The following is a 6,118-nucleotide window of genomic DNA, read 5'->3' as shown; positions in this document are numbered from 1 at the left end:
AATTTAAATCCTAACAATAGCATCTTCTTCATCGCAATGGTTGTTATTTGTATCACCCGTTCATTTTCCTCATAGGTACCCAGGAGATTTATTTTTGTGACTGTTTTCTTTTCATTATACAAAATGTTGAGCTATAGTTAATTCAACAGTTCACTGGTTGTGATCAAACATTTTATTGGTGTCAATGTAATTAAAAATACCGCTTGGTAAATAAAACAAACAGAAGCGAATATAAAATCCTGTGGCAGTTTTATTTATTTATTCAATCATAAGATACCGTTTGACGTTATAAATATATTTCAGGCAAAGCCTATATTAGATACAAAATACTACCATTTCAAAATAAACTAAATTATAAGCAAATTTTTTTGGCTTCACGTTATCAGTCTTAGAATACATTACTGCATCAAAGAGGTCCGATAAAGAATGTTCCGATTTTTTTAAGTCTAAACCCAGATCTAAACTTTCGATGGTGTTCTGAGTCTGTGGGTGTTATTTGTGTTTGTCAAAAGTACCTACTACTAAATATAAAATAATAGATAGATAACGTTAATAGCTTCGATCACTTAAATTTGTTTTTTTTTTTTAAACGAGGAGGAAAAAATCCCTTCGGACTTCTGCCTTATGGCAGGGCATGTCCGACTTGCACGGACTAAAACAACCCCCCCTATCTGCCAGGTCTGCACGGAAGCGCTGGGCATTACTTCATGCCGACCTTCTTAAGTGTTTTCTCTCTTTTCCTTCTCATCTCTTTCTCGTTCCTCTCTCCTCACTATAATGCTTCTTAGCATTTGTTCTTAGCATGCGCGCTATCAGACTCTGGGAGTCTACATTACTGCTCGCTCCCTGTGCTACGGATCTCAAGTCTGTGCAAGCAGTACATTCAAAAATAGCATGTCTTGGGGTGTCTTCCTCTCCACAAAAGAAGCATTCCTCTCTTGGAGCTTTCCCAATTGCGAAAAGGTAGGTGTTGAACACCCCGTGGCCACTGAGCGCCTGAGTGATCCATCGGTCCACCTCTCCGTGCTTCCTGTTATGCCACTTCTTAAGGTCCCCAATTAACTCCCTTCGATCACTTAAATGCTCACAGATATTAGTCGATTGCGCTGGGTAAGCAACTCAAGTCAGTAAATTAATGCTTGATATGCTTTTGAGGTTTGAAGGAGAGTAACGCTTTCTTCGGTTTAAATATTAATCATGATCATCCTATGATATTTATGCATTTCTTACATAACCACTTAGATACGCTCACGGAGTTTAATTAAGAAGTGTTTCGTTATAAATAAAATATTTTTTTCTACAATTAGCGTGTGAATTCAATATTTAAAAATGGAATTATGAATATCACACCTTTATAATTTTAAAAGCTTACCGTCTAACTCTGAATACTACTCACAAACCCATACAAATAAAACTATGTTGTCTTACCACTGTGTCTCACAGTGCTCTCGATCGCATCGTGGACGTTTCCACCAATCATGAACTAAAATAACGTTACGATTAGGTGTATGGTTTAAATATAATCGGCATACTCTCTTACAGGTTAGCCCGCTACCATCTTTGAATGCATCATCACTTAATATCAGGTAAGATTCAAATACCACATCAATTCTTGACGCTTTTAATTGAGTTGCCATTTGCAACATTCTTTTAGAAATGTTGCCGAACGTTTTAGGTACATTTCTCATAGTGTGTAATAAAAAAAACCCGTCGATTATGAATACATCAATTCGAGGTGGCTCGTCATGCTCAACTTCTTTCTCTAAACATTTCATTAAAGCAGATTTGTCGGTCTTGCAAATGGTTCCATCCAAATGGCACATTGATAATGGTACTGAAGTAATGGGGTACGATAAAATTTTCGAAATGTCAATCTTGAAATCCATTGAAATTCCTAGCATACGTCCAAATAAATCTCTTTGAATTTTAACTTCTTGAATTTTCCCACCAACATTATTTTTTTTCTTTTTTTCGCAATCTTTGGAGAAATTATTAATAGATGTCTTTTTAATAGCTTTTTCAAATCGGCCGAAACGAACGAAACGAAACCGAACGGCCTGTCTCACTCGCACCAGTTAGTACCTAAGCACCGCGCTCTCACATTTTCTATGCACTCCAATGCGTCTGGCAGGATGATAGAACCCTCGAATGTGTCTGACTACTAAAGAAACATCTTTTTATAGTTCCCCAAAAAACATATATAAAATTCAGCTTTTAAAAAATAACGTAAGTAAAATTACAAAATATTATAGTTTAGGGGTGTCTGGCGAAGGGTTGGAACCGTATTAAGCGTCTGGTAATGAATGACGTAAGTTGTGATATTGTTACAAACAGATATATATAAAAAATAAGTTTTATAAATTAATAAATTTAAGATGGAATTTTATACACCTTTATTACCTGTTACCTGCCAAAGCCACCACTACCCAGGTATAATGGGTGGGGATCGTTCTTACCTTTACTAAAGGTATACATAGAAAAACTTTCAGCTTATATTATAAAAGGAAGGTCTGGCAGTCACGGGCTCTTGCTCTATTAAGAAACATAAAATATTTTTTTCTACAATTAGCGTGTGAATTCAATATTTAAAAATGGAATTATGAATATCACACCTTTATAATTTTAAAAGCTTACCGTCTAACTCTGAATACTACTCACAAACCCATACAAATAAAACTATGTTGTCTTACCACTGTGTCTCACAGTGCTCTCGATCGCATCGTGGACGTTTCCACCAATCATGAACTAAAATAACGTTACGATTAGGTGTATGGTTTAAATATAATCGGCATACTCTCTTACAGGTTAGCCCGCTACCATCTTTGAATGCATCATCACTTAATATCAGGTAAGATTGCAGTCAATGGCTAACTTGTAATGGAATAAAATAAATCGTTAACTAAATTATCGTTGTATTATTTGGTGCTAATTCACTAAACACCTACTGCGTACCAATTTTAAGCACGGTGGTTGACCCTTTAATTGACCAGGAACGGTTGTTGACCACTTGCAGCATTAAGTTTAAATATTAAGATTTCCCGCCTTTTACTTTTTTTTTTATATTGGCTATATTTGTATTGTTAATTACTAAGTATATTTATACTTAGTAGTTTTACATTTTACTAGGCGCCTTCTTATAAATGTTGTATTAAATGTTTATTTTTGCTTTTTAGTTGTTTAACAAAATCGGTTTTTTTGGTTAACATTTTTTTTTTACAATCAGCATCTATTAATCACCATTGATAATATTGTTCAACCTACACACACGGTTAACAACTGGAGCCTAGTAGTCAACAAGGGGGTATATTCTAGATTTTGGAATTCTATTTAAATTAACAAATAAACCAAAAATGATTAAACAATTTTTCAATGCGTATATAACTTTACATAAGATAACAAATAAAAGAAAACAGTAGTAAATATAGAACCTATTTGATATAACAACATTTTGAAGTGAAAAGGTATCCCTAATTGGTTTGGGACTGGCAAATCCACCCTATATCTAGATCTAAACCTACATTCCAAGTTCAATCATATCTGCATTGTAGTTCCGTAGTTAAATTATCACCCAAATAGTTTTATCAGTGAAAAATATTACAGATTATTTTAAGTAATCCGGACGACATACAGATAACCCGTCTACTGTACATTATTAATTCTGACATCATAAATCACACTTAATATTCTATTTTTTTGAAGATTCCTCGCAAACCTGATCGCGTTTTATCGGTAACAACGCGTGGGTTTGATAAGGTCAACGATAAGTCTTATCTAACAAAGCGTAAAGCTGCCGTAGTAGACACATAATGATACAGGAAGCGTTAAAGGGAACCATTTTACTTGCCAACGTGATGGACATTCTTCTGTGTCATTCAACGTTCGTGAAACGGCTTCTCTCGCCAACGTAGCCGGGCGGCATCTTCTTCTTTCCCCTAGGTCTGTCTCCGTACTTTATCGGTCTTTAACTTCAGAACGCAGTATTTTGTCACACTGAACTGACAGCACTTCTCAATGCCAAAACGTGACACAACATTGCGTTACTACTTCAAAGCTGCAGCATGTTTATTAATAAGGTAGTAAGGGTCTTGATAATATATGTGGCAAAACGTTGGAATAGTTACGCCGTGTATACACAAAAAGTTGCTGTACCTTCCAAATGTCACAGTGTGAAAAAAACATTGCTTATCTGTTTCAACATTATGCACCGTCAATTAATAAGGGCATAAATGATTGAGTCCTGCCAATATTGGTGGAGGCCTTATGGGATTCTAACAGGTAGCGGTAGTTGTCAACTGTGAGTAAAAGTCTAACCTGTTCGGGGTGTGACAGTTGTGTTATTTATTCCCAACTTACCACCCACAGGGGATGGAACCCGGGACCATCCACTTATAAGACCACTGCGCCAGCAAGGTGAGCATGGACAGGAGCCATTTTATCCACGGGAAATAGACACAATGTTTATCCTCTCCCATGGTTTTATGAACACATTCCGGGATAAATCTGTGCGCACGAATAGAATTAATATCCAAATAATATACGTGTATTATGAAATGGGGGTTACCATCTCATTGCCTGTTGCCCTGCTTTGTCGGGTCAACAAGTAAAGTCCTGTGTCAGTAGATATAATCGGGGGATAAACTTTGGTCCCCTTCCTTTGCTAGCCGTTCCGGGAGGTCGTCAAAAGATATCTACTATAGTAGTTCCTTCATGTCTATGTAAAGAGCATTTGATGTAAAAATAAATAAGATAGGTATAAGTACAAAACATAAGCGTAATTCCTACGAGATTTGAAAATTAGCACCATTATTATTTATTTTGCCCATTATGACATATGCTTGATATGGACGAGTCGCAGTTGGCAAGTCTAATTAATACCTTTAGTTTCAATCGCTTTGATTATTCAAAAATGACTTTAAATTTGTTAGATTGGTTCCGTGGCAGAGTGCTTACAATATAAACATTTTGATAGAATACCAAGCAAGCCAACATTAAAGATGACAATCGTTTGATATGATGATAACGGCGATGATGAAGTACTGAGAATGCCTATTGAAAGTAGCGTTTGTAGAATACATCTGAATCCTAACTTTATGATTTCATTGTCTTCATCATTATCAACCGATTCTAGTCCCAATACAAGGCACGAGCACAGTAAATATTTAATATATTTACTGTGGCTCTGGTCTCCTTGCAGGATTAGGATTTAACCCGTAGTCTTCGGCCACAAATAAGGAATATTCTACGTAATCTTGAAAATAAATCCGCGCTTGGTGATTCGTTCCCTTATAATCATAGACTCTACTGTACGGCATTTAGCTATTATTAGAATATATATTAGTAGGATAGCGATGAGGCCACGAAAAGATGCAAATAAACATACTATACAAATATCACTTTATTAATTTACTTTATAAACTATGACAATATGAACTTATCGTTTTACAACCTCGCAATTCACTTCATAACTCTCTAAAGAACGATTCAACCCGCCAAGAAGAACAAACCCAATCTCCCGCCAAAACTCATAGCCGTCCAGGTAGGATCCAAGCAATTGGATTGGTTCCCGCCGTTATGTGTCTACCGGCGTTAACCAATCGGAGAATGACAACCGATCGTCTCGTTCAAAAATAAGATTAAATTAAAAAAATAACAAAGAAGTGGAAATTATAATGCTAGTTAAATTTAAATCCGAACACTATTAATAAATATAAAGAGGCAATTAATAAAAACACCTGCCCGGATGTATCAAAAATTACCTCCAACAATACGTTAGGTTACGTATAATATACACGAATAATAAATAGGTAGCTGTGAAACCGTAATCTAACTTTTTAAATTCAAATCCACTTGACATTGTTATTATTTGTCAATATTCAGCTTTAACTGATTTTTCAATCTCCAAATAAGTGACGAACTAACTGAGGAATTTTCTTAATATGTCAATGTTTTATATGAAAATTGATACACCTTCAAAGCATCTAATATCGCATTGTTTATTTTTATCCTTAATTTTTTAATATGTCCATGCCGTATGTCTAACGCGCAAATTGTCTGAATTATTTTGCCACTTGTTATGGAACCCAAATATTACGTTTTTACAACAGATAGGATATCAAAG

Source organism: Pararge aegeria, chromosome 4, assembly GCF_905163445.1.
Source record: "Pararge aegeria chromosome 4, ilParAegt1.1, whole genome shotgun sequence".
In the NCBI taxonomy this organism is placed as follows: Eukaryota; Metazoa; Arthropoda; class Insecta; order Lepidoptera; family Nymphalidae; genus Pararge; species Pararge aegeria.
Note: the sequence above shows the minus strand (reverse complement) of the source record.